Genomic DNA, 23,069 nt, shown 5'->3' with positions numbered 1-23,069 from the left:
TTTCCAGGAGGAATGGTGAGCAGGAGGCACAGCAGCACCGCAGCCTTAGCAGCAGCCAGCCCCGCCATCCCATCAATGTTCGACCTTCCAGCACCGTCGCTAATTGTCTGCAGGCAAAGGGAAGCTCCGTCCAGTTAAGGAAGTTGGAAGGAGCAGCGAAAAGCTCAGGGAGTTCAGAAGGCTGCTGATGAGCGGATTATGTTACTGTGAGTTCTTAGACTTCCTTCCATAGGGACACTTACATATATTGAAGGCTGCACGGAAAAGGCACGCGCTTGTCAGACCAGCCAGCAGTTAGAGCATAGATCTGAAATTTCAGACAGCGGGTAGAAGGGCAGATACAAAGTCCCATACAGCATCACCGAACAGGGGCTAATAAATCTACCTTGGAGTTTCCAGGAACCCAGAGCATCTCAGTTGCACATTAGTGCTTTTCTTTCCAATGCACATTGTCAACACGATGACATAAGCGAGCGCATAATCCCAATACGTGCACCTCTTGTCCAGCTCTCCGCTCCACTTGACTCACCATAAACATGCAACTCCCACTCTTCTGACTTCCACTGTCATTAATCTTTCTTCTTGGGAAGCTTCAGCTATCAGTTCGCCCAAACCGGAGCAATGAGGTCATGCGTGCAGGGCCGCTGGGAGATCTGACTCAGAGGGGCAGTGACTCAGCCACGGGACACTTGCAGAGCTTCGGGACAGAGCTGACCAGGAGGGCGGTTTTAAGGCATCACTCAGATATTTTGGAGGATTTAGCACAGATGGGAAGACTCAAGACTGAAGTAGAGTGGCAAGACCAAATGTGGCGTGCACGCATCGGCAAACACCCATCTCCAGCTCTCTGCCAAACATATGTGTCCAACCCGCTGGTTTTATGCTTTTGTTGCCTTCTTTTTTTATGTTTTAATAATAATAATAAAAAAATAATAAACTTTTTTTACTTACATACATTAACTGTACTACATTTTTAATATGTGGCCCAACACAACCCTCTTCACTCAATGCATGCCAACCAAGCCCAAACAAATGGGCTGGTTGGACATCCATACAAGTGGAGGGGCGAAAAGAGAAAGTCTCATCTTTGTGGCTCTCTTGGTAGACTTTGCTTTGTCTCCCACTCTCGTGCTTTGATGACAGCCTGAAGCATCGTTAGGAGGAAACCTGGACCAGAAGAGAGCTTCCAGTCCTGCTCTTTGGCAGAGCTATCTAGGAGCAGACGCACAGTAAGGATGGTTTTATTTGGCAACTTGCTTGGAGGAATATACACATATATTATTTATATATATATATATATAAAATACCTTTGGCAAATAAAGGATCGTAAAAAGAAAAGTTGGTTGGCCTTCCTGACCGAGCAAAGAACATACTTTAGGTTAAAAAAAGACTCTCAGTTGAATAAGATGGAGCAAAAGAAAGTTTTATCTGCCTCTGAACCCGCCATGTGCACTGCTGGTGCCACAAATCAGGATCAGAAAGAGCACTTCACTTAAGGAAAGCAGTTGATCAGCAAAACAGAGGCCTGCCACACCTTTAGGGAAACATATTAGAGACTAATATCTTCTCGATTAGGTCCAAAGAACCATGCATTAATCTGCTCTCATGATCTGGAATGAATTGTCTCCAGCATAAATCTCTAGGCTGACAATACATACGAGGCAAAAGAGCAACCACATGTTTCACGTTGGAGTTGCTCTCTTTTTCCCCTCTCGCCTTCCCCTTTAATTGCTTGATGCTAATTCCAAACTCTGCAGACTTTGCTTTGCCCTCCAGCTTCTCACTTGCCTCGGGACTGTAGCAGCACCTTGGCAATCAATGTGAATTTCTTCCATACTGAGAAGGAAAATGCCCAATGCATGTCTTTGCACAGGAACGAGGACAACCACACGCTGCTATAAAACGTCCACATTTTATGTGCGTGCCCAGAAAGCCTATTTCAGGCATGATAGGTGCATAAAATAAATTGCAGACTGTTAAAACGGTGTCACTTCTGCATAAAACACTCATAAAGGTAATTGGCCTGTCCCTTACATCATGTAAATCACTCCAGAAGTGCTCCAAGAGTCCAGCGCTTGGCCAGAGCAATGCAGTACGAGAAATAAAATCAACTTGCAACGTGTCAAGGAAGTTTATGGACAAGATCCCACAGAAGTCACCATGCTGGGACGTTCCAGTGGGGCAAAGGGAGCGAGATAAGGCAGGATAACCCATCCGACCTGCACTTTTTGGGGATGTGACACTCAGATCCAAGGCTGCAAGCAATGAAAGCTAATTCAATTTCTGCAAGACCAGGGCTGGTGCTGGCCCAAGGCACAGCGAGTTACTGGAACGCGTCCACTGATGCAACTGGGCTTCACACCAGGTGCTATGCAGATCTGGAAACACACTTAGATTCCTATTCTTAGGCATGCATGTGCTTTCCGGCATCCTGTGAGGGGCCTACCTGCGTTTTTTGGAGTGAAGCACTTCAGGAATCTAGTTCTAGACGTCTAAATTCATAATGAAGTTATTAGCGCAAAGCCCTCATGGTGTTTTGCACATGTTCCCAAACCATTTCAATGAACGCCATGTTTTACACACAAGATTTATCTCCCCCAAAATAACCACAAGCAAAAACGCGTTTGCTCACTGAATAAGACGTCTGCACTTAGCTATGGTGGTGTGCAAACTCAAACCTCAGCACTTTCAGATTTCAACACCAATTGGAAATTGCATGCAAATGACACCAAAATTTGCTTTTCCAGCAGCATTTGTAAGGTGTCGCTGCATTCTGTCAGGCAACCCACATTTCCGTCCATGGGCAGTCACACGGCAGGGACAGGTGAAGCAGTGCTGTTTATTACTATTTCCACGTCATAAAATAAATGCATGCAATGTTTTACGGCGTGTAAAACACTACCTGAACCGCAAAAATCTCTACCATGGGGGCCTTAAATATTAAAAGTATGCTTAGGTACAGCTGCTGGCGAGACAGAGAGGGGTGGAGGCGCTCTCATTAAGTTAAGGCAGAGCTGGAAAGCAAACTGAAGCGGGCGGTTGTGCCTGACCCTGAAGGCAGCTCTAGAGTAGATCAGCTTCACACTAAACATAGAATCATTAGGCTTGGAAAAGACCTCTAAGATCACCTAATCCAACTGTCCACCTACCACCAGTATTGCCCACTAAACCATACTCCTAAGTATGGGTTAGTAACTCCCATCAAAAGAGAACATGTGCAGAAGGAGAGCCTGTTGGACAACATTACAGTCTCACCTCCTTTTTAAGAAACAGGATCTCAAAACATTACCTTTGACCACCCAATGGAGAAACCGAGGCACAGTGCGGATACACAACTTGCTCAGTGCTCAGCAGCCCCACAAAGGCAGAAGTGGCTGCAAGGGAACCGAAGTCACAGCCAGGTCCTCCAGCCACAAAACACACAAGATTGACAGAACAGGAGACAAGCTGGAAGGAAAAATGCCTAGGTAAGGGAGATGTCTGAGGGTTCTGAGCTCTCCTGTGGACGTTTGTACATCCAAGGACAGAATCTCTGCCAGCTGAGTCCTATTTATTCGCAACTTGTCAAAACCATGCAGTCAGAAAGTACTGTTGTTTTGGCATCTTGAGCCACGTTTCACCATCAGATTCCACGGGAAGATTAAGTTACTTGAAAAAATCTTGAATGTTCTCATCTATTTCGTTTTGTTTTTCTTTCCGTATTAAAACGATAAGGACAGACAGCCTTTCAGAGCTTCCCCAGCTGCTCTCACTGAAGTGCATATAACTCACCAGCCCCTCTCCTGGGCTTCTTCCCAAGGGGAAACTCTACAAAACAGCACTGCCTTCCTCAGGTGTGGTGAAGAAGCTGTAAGCCTTTACAGACCTCACTGTTGAAGTCAGGACATTCCCATGTGGTGTGGATGGCTGCAGGATTAGGTAGTTTAACACTCATAGAATCGCTCAGGTTGGAAAAGACCCCAACCACGAAACTCAGTGTATGATTTGCATGTTTTTAATACCTTTCCACCCAACACAAAAATGAGAAATTTTCTCAGTTGGTGAGAAACGGGCTTGAGAAGGAGCCTCTAAACTTTGCTTAAAGAAATAATCATGGAATCATTCAAGTTGGAAAGGACCATTAAGATCATCCAACCATCAACCCGGTGGCAGAATGTTTCTGCCAGTGTAGGATGGAAGAGTCCCTCCTGCCCTTCCTTCCCACCATGAAGCCCCACTGTGCACCCAAGCTCCAAATTGCTTTCCAGACCTCCTGATGCCTCTTGCTTCTACAGTACTTTAAAGAGCAGTGGAGTATGTCCATACTCAGCAGTGTCCTGACGGGAGGAGAGATCTGAGCTACTTCTGGAACCAAGCCACCCGATGGGCTTTTAGCATCCAGCCTAGCATCTGCATCCAGCACAACAGACACCATGCAACCAAGTACTGAGAGCTTGATGCCCACGCAATGCAGGCATGCCCCATGCTCCCTTCCACTACATCTCTTAATTTTATGCATATTTATTAATATATGATTGATAACATCATGGAAAACCCAACTGATAAATTAGAGAGAGGTTTCAGTGTCCAAGAATGACCAGAGCAGTGATAGCCAGAATCCACACCCTATCTGTGGCTTTTCAAATTGACTTCAAATAATTCCTAAAGACGTTCCTGGGAACCAGTCCTAACCAGGGCCAGACATGCACCCAATGAAATAAACTGTGCCCAAGCCATCAATGCTAAGCAGCAAAAAAAAAAATATCTCTTCCCTAGTCGACAGAGCTTCAAATCCAATTAAAAACTCCATCAGGCTGCGGATGTGACCTGAAGTGGCAAGTCTGGCAATGCTCCTGTTCTCAGAGCAAAGCACCACGAGGAGTGCTGTTGTTGGGAACTTTGCCACTGGGGAAAAAAAAAAAGAAAGAAAAAGAAGAAAGAGAACAAACACTTAAATCTTTGTCATCTTCCTGTCTGTTAGAATTGAGATTGTGTTGTTTGCACAAGCTTCTGGCACAGACCCAGCTCTCTGCAGCATAAATACAGCCACAGAACATCAGGCTTTTCAGAAGCTGTTCCTTCTGAGTGTGTTAATGTGGCTTTTCAGGCAGTGTGAGATGGAGAAAGCCTACTGTCAAGGCATCCTATGTCAGTCTGCTTTACATAAAGCAGCACGAAGCAGCAGCCAAGCTGTCTCAGTTTCTGACTCTGACTTCAACGTTCACCGATCTCATTGGAAACCCATTGCCTGACACTCTGACAACAGGCTTGTTGAAATTAGAGATGCTCTGGTCTTTCTAAGGAGGTTTGCAGACAGATTCCCAAAGCTTGCCTTGCAGCTGCCCCCGAGGTTTGCCTGGCCGTTCTCCCAAGCACTGCATGCATCTGGGCTATCACCAGCTTCATTAACATTTCCAAAGGAGATGGGTCTAAAGCAGAGAATCGGATCCAAATATCCTCCAAGTGGATGTGAAATCCAAACCAAATAACTGAAGTTCCACATTTGTCCATCTCTCCTCTTACGGGAGGAAACTCCACCTACCAACACCTCCAAAACTGGAAGTACTTTAACATCTAGGTCCGTCTGCTGCAGACATCAGCATATCCAAGCCAAAGCGTTAGAGATTGAACTTGAGAAGGAAATTAGCCACGTAGCAAAGGATCTGGATGAGGACCAGGAGACCAGAGTCAGTTCCATATAGCCGTCCAGGGTTAATCTCCATCAATTTGCAAACAATGCATGCCCACATCAAGCCCAATTTGTGAGCAAAGATATCTTTACAGAGCAAACAATCCATACTCAGCAACCAGCAAAAAGGAAAACACACAGGCCCATACTTCAGAGGTGCTTGATACGGACCGCAGAGCAAACTAAGATCTGGAAGCCTGACAACTTTTTGTCATGAGGGCACATTCGGTTTTGGATTTGGAGTCAACAACTTTGGCTGATCCATAAATCCCATCCAAAACTGACAGCACAATAGGTTGACACCTGAGTAAGCCCTCTATAATCAAAGTAGCAGATGCCCATCCAAGGCAAGCAGTCTACGAAGATTTGTCTGTCAGTGCTTTTTAAGGCTTCCCAATAAGCAAGCTTAGCAGTTTTGCAGCCGTTAAGCTTGCAACAAAAGGATTTTTCCCATTAATACTGCCAAATGTTTCAGCTTGCAGAACAGGAGTTGAAAAGCAGCAGCCAGGTTACACCTGCAAACATGTAACTGAGTAACGAGCACATATAATTCTCCTCCAACAGCATCCACATGTCTGCCCAAGGTCTGTATTATCATAAAGGCATCATACGTTGGCAGTGCGTTATCAACCACCATTTTTCTGGACCTTCTTCAGTTTAATCATTATATAAACACTCACACACATATATATATATATATGATTTATCTTAGGTTTGGACCAGACATAGCAGAGCACAGAAGCGGAGCTCTGCCTGGTTTGCTCAGTGACACAACCCTGAAAAGCAAAACAAAGAGAAAGCAAAGCATGTTTGCAGCAGCACAGACTCAGGTTTATAACACACCCTTCACCTTCAGTGATCCAGCCAAGACTCATGGAAGCATCACTAAACTTGAGCCCACTGCTATCCATCAGAGCTACACCTACACAACGCTTATGCAACCACTGGAGTATAGAAGGATCCATGAAAGCTCCTGAAGCTGGAGATGTTGCACAAGGTGCGTATCAGAGTGGTCAGGCATTGGCACAGGCTGCCCAGGGAGTGATGGAGTCAATGCCCCTGGAGGTGTCCCAAGGCCATGGAGATGTGGCACTTGGGGACATGGTTATGGGCACGGTGGTGAGATGGTTCCAACCCAATGTCAAGTCATGAAGCTCCCATAAATAATCCTACAGCTTTTAGTGCAAAAAACCCCACAAAAAAAAAAAAAAAGAAAGAAAAAAAGGTTCTTGAAGATATTGAGCTCTTCCATTTATGTACGTGCAGCAGAGATCAAATTTATGTTCTTCTTGAAACTATTAATACAAGCAGCAAAACCAACAGAGGAATCCAGCATCCTCACAGCATCTTAAAAACCCAGAAATATTTATGATCAGGCACTGGGCCTCTTAATATCTGAAAGAAGTATTTCAGAGACTGACTGCAGAATGCTCTTTACAAGACCTGCTTGCTTCCCACTGGGAATTCAGTGTCTGAACCAGGAACAAATTTTAAACTTACATAATAACTCATAAAAGAGAAATATGGCACAAATACTGCGCTTGTACAGAAAAATCATAGTTTTAATTAGAAGAAAAAACATATTGAGGTCTTATCAGGGTTTTTGGCAAGAAGGAGTGGACGCGTTCAGTATTATACAGCCACACAATACTGCAATACATTTTCTTTTACTTCAATTTATCTGCCCTGAGATGCATTTCATCAACAGAGAGTTATTGAAAAGTTTGTACTCTGTGTTTGTTTAAGAGTAAGATGGATCAACCTATTCACTAAGTATCTTTTAATTGCATCAATCCAAGCCCATCCCCTTGAGGTCGCTATCCTGAGTTACCCTATGGAGGTGAGTAGGGGCTGTCTGTCCCTTCCCTCACAGCAGGAATTCAGTCCACTCCGTGCAGAGCTCAGCTTGCTCTCCTGCCTTTGACATTTGCACATTGTCACCTTCATCCAGTTTTGGTTTGCATCGACTCAATTCCAGCTCATTTCTTTTGGAGCCAAACTCATCGACCCAAACACAACGCAGTCCATTGCAGAAGACGATGCATAAGTACCCCCAAAAGTGGGAAACTGGGTAGAAAAGGACCACAACGATCATCTAGTTTTTCCTTCTGTTAGGAAAATTCTGTGTACAGCCTGGGCACTGATGAGAGTCATCAGAGCTCTCTGGAGCATGGCCAAGAAGGACAAAGAAGCTGTGAAGGATCTGCAGCACAAGTCTTACGGGGAGCGGCTGAGGGAATGGGGATGGTTCAGTCTGGACAAGAGGAGGCACAGGGGAGACCTCATGGCTGTCTACAACTCCTGAAAGGAGGTTGTGGTGAGGTGAGGGTTGGCCTCTTGTCCCAAGTAACAGTGATAGGATGAGAGGTGATGGCCTCACATTGTGCCAGGGGAGGGTCAGATTGGATATTAAGAGAAATTTCTTCTCCTAAAGAGCAGTGATGCCTCACCACAGCCCTGCCCAGGGAGATGGGGAGGGGTCACTGTCCCTGAGGGTGTTCCAGAACTGTGGAGATGTGGCACTGAGGGACAGTATGGTGGGATGTGTTGGGGATCATAGAGGTCCAGCTTTAATGACTCTACAATCACATAGGAAAGCACATGCATTGCTGCCCCATCCCGTTGCTTGGTTTTCCCATTTCTGCCCAGCAGAGTTCCATCTTTGCTGACTCATTACAACAATTCCCTGCAAAACCGTCACATTTTTGCTCTCCCAGCTCGCTCCAACTACCATCACATCTCCTGGAAGGGTTGGAGGCAGCGCGTGTTGCCTATGGCCAAGCAATGCAGCAATCCCATTTACAAGAGCACTTCAAATTACAGAAAGAGATCAGACCTCTGTACTACCGTCTTGCTAACACATCCCAGCACTCCAACCAGTGACTAACAGCACATTCAAGCAAAGGTTATGTCACCCCGAAGTTATTTCACAACAGGGTTTCCATGCCCCATGTGCCCCTTGCAGCACAGCTCAGCGGGGATTTGCTGTCTGATCCCACGGAGCAGGACGGAGTTACAGAAGCCCGAGGATGACTCACATCACACAGATCAGTCTGGGCTTCTGGATTTTATTTTTATTTCAGCAAAATATTCAGCTTGCCCCGGAGCAAACCTATTAGTCACGCTCGCTTCTGGGAACAGTCAGAGTCCAAAAGGGATCAAGAGTTATATGTGGTTTCCCTCTTTGATTTGATTATTATTCATCAGTGGTGAAATTCTTTCCTCTGCAGAATCCCTATCTATCATGCATCCCTCAGATGGAATATAGGTCACCTAATTTCACCCTTGAAGAAACAAACATTTGCTGAGAAAAAAAAATCCCTTTCAGATTTCTGAGAAACTTCTTTGGAGCAGCAGGAATAGTGGCTCCTTTGCCCCAAAGCCCAACTCAGCCTCATTTTAAGTCAGAAATACTCAAGTGAAAGCACATAGTCCCCATCCTTTGAGGGGAGATCTATCCAGGGAGCACAGAAACTATTCAAAACAGGCAAGTCCTATTAGCATAGAGGCAAAATAAGACCCAGATGCTGGTAAAGGGCTTTAGCAGGACCCTTGGGCCGTCCTGCACGTGCAAATTATTTGTTGCATCCATTGAGGCAAGATTCAGCAAAAACAAAGCTGTCTGCTGTAACAGATGGATATAACCTATAACGAAATGGATCTCAGAGAAAGCATGTGTGCAGGGAGGGATGCTCTGCGCAATGCGTTCAACGGGAGAGCGGTGAGGTGAGCTTATTAATGATCAAAGTAATAAGAAGGTAATCTCCACTTCCAGCCATGGGTTCTGGCAGGGGTCCTCCCTCAGATATGCTCATCCCTCAGGCTACGACCATCTCCACATAGGCACTTTCATTTCCTCTCCTTCAATCACCACCAGTAGTTCCCATTCAACCACCTCCTGGCACAACCTGAGAACAGGGCCGGACGGTTTTTACGGTGGAAGAAGCGCTGCTCTCAAAAAAACACCATTAAAAGCAGCGCTGTTTCATACAGATTGCTTTCCCTGGGACGGCAGGAATGTGAGAAGTTTTCACAGTTTTAGTTGGACCGCGAGTACCTTTGCATTAGAAATGTAAATAGGAACTTAATCTGAGCCAGATTCTTTCCCAAAGAGAGAGAATCCCCGAGACTTCCTCCAACCCATCCAGATTTTATCTCGCTGCTAACGCGGCAAACTTCTGAGCTACCAGCAGCAACGAGACAAGAAATCTCCGTGGGAAAACAGCAGCTTGCTTCAGACCTCCTCACCCAGCATCCCTGCCCTTCAGACCCAGCATTGGTTAGCGACACGCACGGCATTTATCTCTAAGCAATTAAGCCAAGTCACGTCTTTGTGGCATCCTTGAGCTTCTCCGCACCTTGCACGTAGTAGGCATGGTGAGGGTGGGATGATGGGTGGACCTATAATAAAGAGCAGAGTATCTGCAGTTTGCAGGCAGTGTCAGAGCCCAAGTGGCTTGCAGAAAGGCAAAGAGAAGTCCCGCAAGCTGATCGCTGGAGCTCTAGTTCCTGCCCACTTAAACAGCCGTGCTGGGCTGCAATCACATGGGCTACAAAGTAAGCTGAACTAGGTCAGAGTATTCCAGCAGGCGTACAAGTTCGATTCAGTTTGACCTACTATTATGTTTAAAGCCAGGAGAGCTGAAATAATGTCTTGGTAGACAGACTTCATTGCTTGTCCTACAGGTCCATTATCACAGAACCATTAAGGTTGGAAATGACCGCTAAGATCACCCAGTCCAACCATTATGGCAATATTGATGATGAAAAATGTGTTTACTTGTGGACTTTGGGAGTGCATCTGGGCAAAGTCAGACAACAGGGAATGCAAAGAGAGTAAAGAAATCAAGGATTCAGAGTCACCTCATCTATACCAAAGCCAAAAATACCTTTCAGTTGCATAGAGGAGATTCCCTTTTCCACCAACCCACTAAAGCACAATGGATAGGAACGGCCCTGGAAGAAAATGGGCACTGAGCAGCAGTGACTGCACCCTGAGTGCCCAAATCTGTGTTTCACATTGAAAGCTGTGGCCATAAAGCATCCCAACTTCAAAAGCAGGAGTGTCCTCGAACTCTGTATTCCAGCCTATTCTGCTCATGGGCATGATGCACAAGCATTTGCAGGTTCATTGCATGCATTTATACGCAAAAGGCTTGCACAAACAATTAAGAGCTTCATGCTACATAAACCAGTGCATGAAAATAAATGAATGCACATCCAGAACCCCAAAGATTCCATCTTCAAAACCCAGGTTGGCAATTACTGCTCTGTTTGTGAGATGCAACCAAAGGGAAGATTCTTGTTTTACAGCCTCGGACAAAGGAGGAGGATTAGGGAGAAGAGCATTGTAATGAATTCTGAGAGGAAGAGCCATGCATAATTTCATGCCTTGATCTGTTTTAAAGCACTTCCAGAAGCTGGCCTTTTTGTTTTCCAGACTGAGCAATAGTTACAAATAGTTATAAAATCAGAGTATGCTTTGGTACAGCAACAAATAAATGCATATTTCTAAAGAAAAAAAAAAAACACCCAGCAAAGCGAAGCTTAATTTGTTTCCCCCTCTTTGTAGAACTTCAGCTAGATTTGCAGAGCATGCACACGTTTGCATTTCATGGCAAAGGGTGAGGAGCACAAAGACGCTTTGATTGCACAGCTCCCCCAAACACCAACACCCCCACAACCACCCGGCAGCGCTCCAGCTGCAAGCACAGAAAACCCATTAAGACCAAACAAACAAACAAAACCCCAAAACACACACAAAACCCAGCCAGAAAACTGCCAGAACCATCCCAACTCCCCCTCACCGTCTGCTCCCTGCAGGAATGAGCTGCAGATGCTGTGGGCTGATAGGAATAAGGCCAGGTCCAGCCCGAGCTCTCCCTCCCATCCCTTTGGGAGCAGGAGGTGGGATGGGGAGCATGGACAGACCCTGAGGTGTGTGGGGCTCACTCTGACCTCACTGTGCTCACAAGCCCAAGCCTCCCATTGCTACGTGGGTGGCAGAGCTTGGTGGTCCGCAGCAAAGCCATGGAAGACCCTCACCTTGGAGATCAGCACCCTTGTAGTTCCATGCTTTGGGCATTTGCCGTGGGATTCTCCTGCTTCTCCTTGCTCAGCTTTGCTTTCAGCTGCACCCAGCCCTCATTCTGCGTTGCAGCATCCCTGCTCCTGCTCCCCACGTGTTTGCTGGATGAAGACCACGCACAGCTCGGCTGACGTAAGCGCTGTGGATCCAGAGCCAGCAGCAGCCCTTGGGACCACTCCTGCTGCCCACTCAGCCACCGGCAGGATGGGACCTCCAGCCGTGGCAGCAGGAAGATGCATCATCACTGGAGGGTCCCCAGTGGCACCGACACCCCTCCCACTGCCCCACTTTCACCCCAAGCAAACCCACTCTGACACATAGCAGAGACCATCCTGAACTTGAGCATCTATAAAACCCATAGCATCATCATTACATGTGTCATCCCCTAGACACTCCCTGACTGTTAAGCGCTTTCCCAGCTTACAGAGGCAGCCTGGAACATTCCCAAAGGCTGCAAAGGAAAAGCGTGGCATGACAGGTGCAGCCCACATCCTCCTACAGTGCTGGAAGGCTGTGCCAGGCAATATGAGCAGAGGACAGGACACAGCTTGCTATGTTGAGCTCAGAGCATACAAGATGCTCAACGCTGGTGTCAGACTGTGCCAACCATGATCAACACAACCACAAGGAGCACTGATACAACGCTTCACACTGTTCATCATTTGTCACAAAACACATATCTTGGCTGGGGAGCTTGGACACCTTTAGAGCACACCACCACCGGCATTATCCTGCCCTTCCCCATCCCCCAAACCCAACCAAAAGCATTACCCATCAAGGAACAACCCCAACCTCCACCCAATCCTCTGCTCCCACCTGACAACAGCCCTCATCTCACTGCAGCCCTGCATGGGTTGCAGCAGCTTTGGTGAACACACAAGATGAATGGGCTCAGCGATTGCTCCCACTGAACCTATGAAAGGAAAGGTTGGAGATTTTTTTTTCTCCCCTCTCTAAATTGCTCCATACATCAGTAACCGCAAAGCAAACAATTGCCATCTGCAGAGACAGTGTTCTCCTTGCAGGAAGGAGAGGGGGTGTGCAGAGTGCTCTCGGGAGAGGGCTCAGCTGCTGAAGAGGATGTTCTGGTGAAAAGCAATTAAAGCTGAGTAAGAAAAGTGCTTTTTTTTCCCCTCCTTTTGTCATGCTTTGGGTTATGCACATATCAGTATTTGTTCCTGGGAACTTGCTAGAGGGTAACAACAGGAACCCCAAAAGCCAAGATCTGCCACCTGCACTGGGTAGGATGGGAGGGGTGAAGGACGTGCCCAGGGCTGAGCACTGAGCCTGCAGCTCTGCTCCCCACCTGCTGGCTCTCATCAGAGGAAGATTTTCCCTCCTGATGCAGTTTCCCCTTCCACACTTCTGTGCACAGGCACCAAGATAAGGAGAATCTGTACACCAAAGAGCAGAAGGGTCATGTTTTCCCCCTAATTCATTGCTACGCAATTAATCAGCACTGCTCGGCTATTAACACCTGCTGTCAGCCCCGAAGACACCAACAAATAGCTCATTTTCACAAGAGCACAGAAGATTTGGATGTTCATCATCCTGATTCTACCATTCCCCTATCAACTCCAGGAAGGCTTTGTGCTCTCCCCACAATTAAGAGCAGGAACTGGAAGTTTCAGCACGACATTCAGGCACACCACATCCCCACGTCAAAAAGTTGGTTGCCCCTTGGGTGAGTTAAAGCTTGAAAGCTTGACTAAGGGGGTTTAACAAAACTTTAACAAAGATAAACCAAATTTCTGCTGAAAGATTAGCAGTGAATTGAATCCAAATGCATATACATAATAGGGCTGACTTAGTCGTGCACTGTGCAATTTAGTACTCAGTCTGTTTTTGTTATGCAAGATTGCTAATACTGCTCACAAAGTGAAGCTCAGACATTTGTATTTTGCTTGTCGTTTTTCTCTACAGATACAAAGAGAAGCAATTTGCAGAGCAAGTTTCGCTTACAATATAATTAAACCAAACCTGAACATGAAGGGGAGAATCCTTTTTTCATCCCAGTTCTTCCCCTACCACACTGAACAACCTGCCCCTAACATTCACCTCCTCCTGAACAGTCTGCTCTGCCCAACCGTACCTGAATTCACTTTTCTTGTCCTACACGAAGTGCATGTTTCTATCACTCAAAGCCACATGCATACTTACAGCTTGCTAGGATGAGCAGACAGCAGAAATGACCCAAACCCTGAAAGTCTTCTATGGCCACTGTTCAACTGAAGGCTGAACAACCTCAAAAAACCTTTTTTTTTTGAGGTTAGAAAACCCATTTGCTTTTGGGCTTGTCAACTTCTACCCCTCTATGGGAATCCATGGAATTACACCCATGGTCCCGACCGCAGGAGGCTCAACCACGTGGTGCCTTACAAGAAGTCATGAGGAAAGACAGAGCATTGCCTGTGCAAGGAATTAAGCAAGGCGGAGGAGAGCACGGCCCAATTTACCACCAATATACTCTTTTTACCTTCCAACAACGGTTCGTGTGTCCTACAGGCAAAAACCACTGTGACCACAAGTCTGCTAAATGTGAATGGTTGCATGGAGAGGTCCTGTTACAAGCCATGGAGGTCTGTCATGGGGTTACAGATGGTTTATAGCCTCACTGTTCTTCAGGCAGTTGACTTCAGAGTAGAAAAGAGACCTCTGGAAAGCATGCAAAAAAAATTTATATGCACCTTTTAGCTATAAATATCACTGACCCAAACTGTGAGGTCCTTCTGCTGGCAAGTGGTCAAGGCACTCCATGTAAAGAAACATGATCGAACCCAATCCTGGGGGGGGGCTTTCTGAATGAGAGAAAACACGAGCCTGCTTCCAAAGCCACTCAGCTCAGATGTGAGTTATGAGCTCATCGGTGATGTGAGAATAGGAGATGCTAAAATAAAACAAGAAAACAAAACGTAGGTGGTAGCATCGAGGTCAGAGACAGGAGGAAAGGAAAACTGAAGAAACAAAGGGCAAAAGGCAAGGGGAGAAGTTTTCCTCACCCACACATCAGACCCAGTATTGGAGGAGTTCATGGACACCCTTTGTATAAGCAAACCCAAAGCTTGTGAGCAGAAGATCCCCATTGAAAAGCTGTGTTTATTCTTGTAAAGCATCAATATTAATGAAATCAGGGAAACTTCACAGCAGCTATACTTTTCTTTGTGTAACTAATGGTAGCCTGCTGTACAGCCAAAATTTGGTGCTCTTAAAATATCATAGCCAACATTGCCCCTTTTTGGCAACGTTTTTAATTGACATCACTCTACCAAACCTCCCTAACAATCCCAGGTGGGGCCCTTTCTCCTTGACATATAGGAACTTTTCAAGAAGAGTTTTGTTTTTCAGCTGTTTACAGTCATCCTCCATTCACAAGCAAGCAGGGCTGGCTCATGGGAACCAAGGATTCACCTACGAGGACTGCTTTTATGCTCGGCGGATGCATTTGGTTTCATTAAAGGTGATAAATGTGATCCGGAGGAGGTTGTGTTTCCAACCAAAGACACAGAGGAGAAAGGATGAGACTCAGGAAGGATGCAGAATGGAGAGGAAAGAAAGCTGAGGAAGAAGTGACAGTGCCGTAACACGTTTATCACCTCCCAGCCTGCCCTCACTAGCTTTGCCCATTCTGAAAGAGGATAAGGACCCCGGGTGAGCAGGAATCAAAAGTCAATTAAATAGAAAAAAAAAAATAAGGAAAGGTTTCCTTCTGTTAAGCCCGATTGAATTTCCGCAGTGGGAAGGCAGGTCGGGGTGATGTCATCCCACCTCCTGCTTTCCATCAGTTGGACACATGGAGTGTGTATCACCGCTTAGAGGGGAAAACCCAGAGCAGCCATGTATCACAGACAGGCTGGGGAAAGGAAACAAGCTGATTTCCTATTCCGACGCAAAGCATTACTGTGAGCTTCTTGCATTCAGGTACCACTTTGCTGCCCCTCGCTGCCCTCACGATGTAGTGATAAATCATCACATCAGTATTTTCCAGGCAGGAATAAGAGCTCAAAGCCAAATCAAAACCCGAATTAATCCCGAAGTCTTCCTGATGGACCATCCCATGGAATTGCTCTTTCAGAGTGGGATCTATGCTGAAGCGTGCCCTGGATCCAACAACTGCCTTAAGGACACTGCTTCCCTCCCTCCCTCCCTCCCCCCTTTCCTGATTAGGGCTGGCCTGGCTGGTTTGAGAGGATGGAAGAGGAGGCGGAAGGCTTTGAAGACATTTACTGTGCAGCATCTGTTACCAGCATGCAGTTTCCTGGAGCCAGCGCTGCCCCTCTACCAGAAATACCCTCAAATTAATTTGAGGAAACAAGTGTCGGAGCATTAGAATTAAGAAGTCTGTTTCAGTGCAAGCATCAGCACGAGCCCTAGGCTCAAGGCTGTGCCTCTTAGCAAGCTGACTCCCCATAGGAAGAATTTGCTTTTCTCCCAGGCTCTGGAAGTGGTATCTGGAGGTGACGGCCTCTCCAAATCCATCCCACATCAATGCAGCCATTGGGGTTACAGGGACGAGCTGCAGGGCCCTTGGGGCAGGGCACCAAGCCTGGCACCCATCTCAACCACACTCAGCTACTGAGTGCAGGGCCACCCCAGAGAACAGGAGAGATGTTGGCATGTGTGCCATCTGCACCACAGTCATCTTGGGGATATCTTTGGAGGAAAATGCCACTTGAGCATCTGTCCCCATCCCTACGTGGTGCTGCTGACACTGCCCCACAGCCAGAGCTCTGTGTTCCTGCACTGCTGAGCACATCTGGGAGCGCAGCTACCGAGAACAAAGCAACAGCTGGAGCAGGAAATTAAGAGCTGAACGAGATCAAACTGCCATTCTGGAGCTCCGCCAGCCTCGGGAAGCTTCAGAGCATAATTAGAAGTGCAAAAGGTTTTGTTTGCTACAACTCAGAGACAAAACACGTCTAACCTTATCTGAAAGGACTGCTGCAAACCCAAAGCGGAGCCTGTGCTTCCCAAGCAAACACAGAGGAGACCAAGAAAACAGAACCAGAGACAGTTCATCCCAGCATTAGCTTCTCACAATTAAATCCGCGTGTGTTCGTGCAGAGCAGCTCACTGAAATCTAAGCAAATAGCAGCAAACCTCAAAGAACAGGAGAAATCTCAGTGCATCCCCAAAGTATGCAGCAGTGGAGTGTTGCAAAGATGCCAACTGGCAGGAAACGAGGAGGGAACACAGTATTCCTAAGAAACCTCCTCATTTTTCCCACTGATGGCCCGAGCCAATCTAAAGGAGCTCAAACCTTTCCCCTAAATCAGGGTAAGAGGGAAAGAAAACACTGTAATTTCAAAATGAGCAGACCACACAGTAAATGAGAAGTTAAAATAGTAATGGAGAAAGCAAGCCTAGGTTTCCTCCATCTCTCCTTGTTGCACTGTTTGCTCAGGATTCCCTGGTTGGGAGGCACCATTTCCAGCTCTGCCCGTGGCCCTACTCCAGCTAGGATGGCCCAACACAATGGCTGTGGTCAATGCTCACCTTTGGGCAAATCCCCCAAGCTCTGGGACACAGGGATGTGCCAATGGGTGGTAGAAAGGAAAGATGAGCCACTGTTAGAGCACAAGTCCACGACAAAGGTTGGAAAAGACCTCTAAGATCACCCAGTCCAACTATGGACCCATCCCCACCATGCTCAGGTGAAGCCAGTTTTCAGCAAACCAAGTGCAATAGTTTGGCTGCTGTTTGCCAAGGGGAGAAGCATGAGTAAGGGGGGATTGGCTGGAGCTGCTGGATCGGAGGGACAAACACAGCTCCTAGCACAGTGCGGTCTCCCAGACCGACCTGGAGAAGGCAATAGGGAGAAGTGCCATGCTCTTGGCTGAAATCTCAGAGCTCACCTGCAGGATGCAGCAAGGTGCTGCCTCACCAGAGAGAAAGGACAGGCAAATATCTTCCGAAAACCCACCAAGGATCAGCAAACCAACGGCAGCTCTTCGAGACAGCTTCCTCGGACACAATAGGTGGAGCCAGCTGCAGCCAGAGAATCACTTCTGCAAAACCCATTCCAGAAGCAGCTATTGCTCAAACCCACAACCCAGAAGCTCCAAACACTTACACAGAGGCAGCAGCTGCTCTGCTCAGGGAAGGAGCTGGAAAACAGCCTCAGGTCCGGACCAGATCTCTGCTGCAGCACGAAGAGCTCCAGCAGCTCTCCCAGGGGACCTCACACAGTGGTGGTGGTGTCACCTCCAGCCATGTGCTGCCATCTCCCCAGCTGCAGTGCTGATGCTGCTGAGTGCCCAAACCCCTCTCGGAGGTGCTCAGAGCTCCCTGCTCTGCTTGGGGAGCTGCAATCCACAGGGGACATCGATGCCTCCAAGCCCTGCTGCATCTGCCTGCGCCCTATTTAAACGCCAGCCCTGGTACCACAGGCAATTTCTCCTCCTGAATTCCTTGCATATTTCCTCTCAGTCAAAAAATTAGCCAAATCATTTCAGGGGAAGGGAAGAAAAAAAAGCAGCAAACCACAGTGTACTAACCAGGGGGTGTTTACACTGTGCCTTGCAGCCCATATGCTGCCATCAGAGCTGTCAGGGGCAGTCCCAGCACAGCTTGTTTGTTTGCTCTGGTGCTGCTAGCGCCGATTTCAGAGCAGAGGAATAAAGGCAAAAGAAATGAAAACAAAAATAATTAGTTTGCATACAGAAGTGTTACAGTGTATGAAATGTGAGTGGGTGCTGGCGTGCTTTCTTGAATCACAGCCCTCGTTCTGTCGCCCCTTGCATGCATTTACCCATGGCAAGCTGGGATCCAGGCACACATGCTTAGACAGCAGCACACACAGCACCGAGCTGCTCCTGCCGCTGCTCTCAGGAGGCACAGAAGGATGCTCACCAACCAAAGGGTGTCCTCAATCCAGCAAAACCCCTTTTTGCCACTCCACTGGTCTATGAGAAACAAGCTGATGGCAAAGCTCTGGCCACAGTGCACACTGGAGCATCTAGGCTGAGTGCCGTGGGAACCCACAACCCCAAGGAGGCACAGCTCTGAGCTCACCCAGGTGCCATATCACTGCTCAAGAGGGAAGCCAAAGAGAGCCATCACAGCAAGGGCAATGAAGCTTCAGCAGCTGCCTTAGGGCAGCTCCACTAACACCCGAAGGATGGACGAGCCACGAGATACGTCCCAGTCCTGGTGCAATAACTCAATTTCAGCAGCTCTGCAACCCCTATCCCATTCCCCCTCCCAGCAACACTTGCTCTGACCCACAGCTCCCCAGGCAGTCACATCTGTTTGCTTGTCTGTCTCAATCTGCAGCACTGCCAAGAGAATGACAACCTGGTGCACCTCCCAGCAGAGCCAGCACAACACCCCCCCTTGTCCAAGCTGGCACCAGCCCTATACATGCCTGGCAAACCCAACCACAGGCACAGCTCCTCCAGCAAGGAGCTCCAACCCTTTGGCAGAGCCCTGCACTGTCTGCACAGGAGGGTTCTGCCTGTCTGCAGCAAACTTCCCATCACTGGAGGCATCAAAGGGAGTGTGATGTGGTTTGATGGGGAGGGGGAAAGCTCAAAGGATCCCTTCTGCAGGAACACAGGCCCCTTGTAGACAAGTGGTTTTTAATCCACAGATCACCTTTGCTGCTTAGTTTACGCTGACGGCTTTGCTCAACCTCTGCATACATAAGTGGTCTGAAAGTTCCCCCAAGCCACTTATTTACACCTACAAACCACCACTTTCTATTTCACTTAAAACACCAGAGCGCAGCCAGCAATGCTTTATTTTGATATTCCCCAGTACCAAAACGCTTGTTGGGTTCAGGGAATATTTGGGATTGGAAATACCGACACTGGACAGGACTGAGTCGGGATGTGCCTTAAGGATCTGTCCTCTCTACAGCCGCACCACAGCCATGAGAAAAGGGAAAGACCTGGAGATGGGGGGAACACAGAGCTGGCTGCCCTGGGCCGTGCTGTGCTCTCTCGGGGGCTTTGCGTTTTCTCCTCCTCTGCCTTTTCTTCCTTTCTCCTCCTGCCCTCTGTTACCTCATTTGCACTTCTCTCTGCTTTCACTCTGCTTCTTGTTCTGCGTAGGTCCCACACTCAGCATGACAGATCCCAGCCACAGCCCCGGGCGCTTCCGCGATTGCCATGAATATCACTTTTAATCACCCAGATACACCCAAAGAGCCTCCGTGGGGAGCTAAGCACTCCATCTCCTACACCACTTCTCCCTCTGCTATCTAGCTGGTACCGCATGAGCAGAGCTCCCTGAAAGCACCTTGCCCAGATGTAGCATTAAAGACAGAACGTGAAAGAAGAAAACTTCCAGCACCCACATGGAAAGCCCTTTTTGGCTGAAAACCTTTAAGCTTATTCTTAGCCTCAAAGGAATTCAGATCTTGGGAAGTCTGGGGGGGGGGGGGGGGGGGGGGGGGGCTGGACAAGCCTACACTCCAACCAGACCCAAACCAGACACATCTTCCCAGCCCCACATTGCTGTCCCATCACTTCCCTTCCTGCCCAAACCCTGGGCACGTAACCAGGAATTTCCCACTGCTGGACTTCACATGTTTCCATCTCATTCTGATCATCCCTATGACTCTGTGGGCTCCAACTGGATAAAGTTCACTCTTTTCTGATCGCGTTACAAAGTTCTCTCCCTTTTACATTTCTTCATGCTATTCCTGTCACATTCAGCCAGCACATGCAGCAGCACTGACCGTGGCTGCATTCTGGTTTCTGCACCCACCTGCAGAGATGGGAGTGAGCACAAGGATTAATCCAACACTTAATCCATCGCAACACCTGGGGTCCTCCCCAGAGGAGGAGGGGGTTGCGTTTTCTGCCTCCTACCCACCTTCATGCCCCATCCCTGGGCTGCTTTTCCAGTGGGATCTGCCAGCTGAGAGCCCATCCCTGCCATGTCCCATGGTCGGTTCACAGCGCACAGCCAACAAATGCGGCACTGCACAGAAATATCTCATTTATCCTAAAAGCACAGCTGTCAAAGAGTGCACAGCTCTGGTGCTTACTGAATAAACGCATGCACTTTGCTGTGAAAAATTAGCCCTTGGAAATCCCTGGCTGTGGGGAATCGAGCTGGACGCAGAGCTCTTTCTCTGACATGAAATATTCCACTAGCTGACGCGCTGCGCTCCCGCGGACAGGATGTGGTCAGCATATCTTCCCCTCTCTTCCTTGTCCAAGGAGCTGGCTGTGTGCTCTAGCTTTCATTGCAACACCTTTATTGCCCCAACAGCCTTTCCCAGACGCTTCCTTATGTCACAGCTCAGCCCACGGGACGTTAATGCGATGGAACGGTTCGTAAAGGTCAGCGCCACTCGGGGATGCTCTAGGATGTCTGGATTCCTTCAGGATTCCCCTCGCTCCAACGAGGTTGGAATGAGGGAAGGGGGGGGGCAGCAAGGCTCCAGGTGCAGCCCACCACAACCCCCCCTCGCCTCCCCTATGGGCATCTGCTCAAACCCCGCACACACCATAGGGGCAAGCAGGTGGTCATGAGACATGAAGCTGCTGTCAGGAATTTTCTCCACCGTGGTTTGAGGTTATGTATTTCATTATTTTCTTCAATCTCCCTTTTCTTTCCTTGAAAATAATCGGTTTGCTCAGATTCTTGCGGTGAAAAGCTTCCAGTAAGTTCCAGCATGGAATCTAGGCAGGGGGACAGATTATCTGCCTGCAGTAGGACACCTCACTTAGAGCAGCCTAATGACATAAAAATGATATATTTTAAGTCCTGCTCCCTCAATAATACCTTTTAATGTACTCAACTTATTTTAACATTATAAATAAAAGTGCTGGCACACAGCGAGGTTTCTTTTGGAAGGGGGAATGATGTGCTCTCCAGCTCCATAGCTTCTCCGAGCTCCTGTTGCCAACCTCGGAGCTGGAAATCCAACTTACTTTAATAAGCAAAATATTCCATTTTCCATGTATTGTTGTTCTTCAGAATGGATCCAGTTCCTGGGAGTGACGATGAAAGGCTGTAGATTTCTTCAGAGCAAGAGGTGAACCTCATCAAAACCACATCACAGCCCATTGCTGCGGGGCTCTGACCATCCTTTGGGCAGTCTTCTCCTGGAGGAGCAGCTCCGGTCTGCTGTGATGGTCTCATCTCCATCAGCAGCTGTTGAAGGTTTGGTCACTCCTTCCACATTGGTCTCTGTGCCACAAAAGCCAAAAGATAATTTCAAGTCCACATCATCCTGTTGCTTGGAGTCCCAAAACACTGGAAAACTGGAAACGCAAGCCCAACACTTGGTACCTCAAGCTCATCTTTTAATGTGGGAGGTTGAAAACAGCCCCGAAAAGATACTATCAGTGGCGTTTTCCAGAGCTTCATGAACAAAACTTTCTCTACTTTTTGTTTTTAATAATTCCAGTGAAAATTGGAAGCTCTGGGGGAATTTTTCCACAAGTACTAACACATTGCCTACATCTCCTTGGATGCAGGTCTGTTACTGCAGGGATGGCTCATGTGGTGCTGACAGTGCTAAGCACCTCGTTCTCCAGGAGAGAAGAGCTAGGAGCCTTTTGCTGGAGGGAAGGGAAAAAAAAAGAAAGAAGGAAACTTGGCAACTTGGAGCTGATGGGGGGAAGGAGGCCGTATCGCTAGCACCCGTATTCACAGATGGCTGAGAATACAAATACCTACTCATAATATGGCTCCAGATGTACCAGAAACTCACTATTGCCTTCAGGCGTTCTGGAGGCAGGTTGGCTCCCCGGATAAATCACTTTGTTGCTTCCAATGACTTCATCGCAAAGAAGGGTGGCCACTGGGCTTGGGGGGTTGCTGGCAGCCGTGCCGAGCTGCTCTCCAATATTCCCTGGCTCAATCATCTCCCCAAGCCCGATTATCTCCAGTCGTGCACAAAGCTCATCTCGCTGCTCCATGGAGATTCCCCAGGCACCGGCTTCCATACGATAGGTTTTTCCTTTGCCAAAAAAACACTGAACAACATTGACCTCCACATTCTGGCATCACCGCTTCTCATGGAACACGCGTCTACTTTCACATCCAACTAGGATAACTGAGGCTGTTTTTGTTGTAATTCTGATACAGCTGCATGACTGAAGAGTCATAGATGGAGCTGTTATGGAGTAATTGACCTGGTCTGCTGCTCCCCAGAACGATGATCGCAAGCAGACCAGCTGAAGGGTGGGTGTGGAACTGGCGTTGCTAAACCAAGGGGTCCCCACCCCATCAACTTCTCCTTCCCCCATGGGCTCTGCGCTAATAAAAAAGGGCGTGCCGATATTACACCAACAAACCAGAGCGGGATTTCAGTTGCATAAAGCGGGTGAGCAAGTGCTTGGGGTCTGGGAATGG

The 23,069-nt window shown here is 47.8% G+C and overlaps 1 protein-coding gene across 4 annotated transcripts in view; it reads right to left on the bottom strand.

Moving 5' to 3' along the window:
* ZNF469 (zinc finger protein 469) overlaps positions 1 to 18,094 on the bottom strand; it is a 134,192-nt gene extending 116,098 nt beyond the window's left edge. Inside the window, exons 1-2 of one of the 4 annotated variants that reach the window (XM_040707267.2) lie at positions 17,827 to 18,094; positions 17,609 to 17,741 (exon numbers count right to left, since the gene is read on the bottom strand). The gene's annotated coding sequence lies outside the window, so the exon portion shown is untranslated. Of the gene's footprint in view, positions 1 to 11,713; positions 12,091 to 17,608 lie in introns of those variants that run through there. The other 3 variants (XM_040707269.2, XM_040707266.2, XM_040707268.2) reach the window with 3 other exon arrangements.
* Positions 18,095 to 23,069: the final 4,975 nt, after the last annotated feature.

Source organism: Gallus gallus, chromosome 11 (assembly GCF_016699485.2).
Source record: "Gallus gallus isolate bGalGal1 chromosome 11, bGalGal1.mat.broiler.GRCg7b, whole genome shotgun sequence".
Lineage (NCBI taxonomy): Eukaryota > Metazoa > Chordata > Aves > Galliformes > Phasianidae > Gallus > Gallus gallus.
This window is presented reverse-complemented; position numbering and strand designations above follow the sequence as displayed.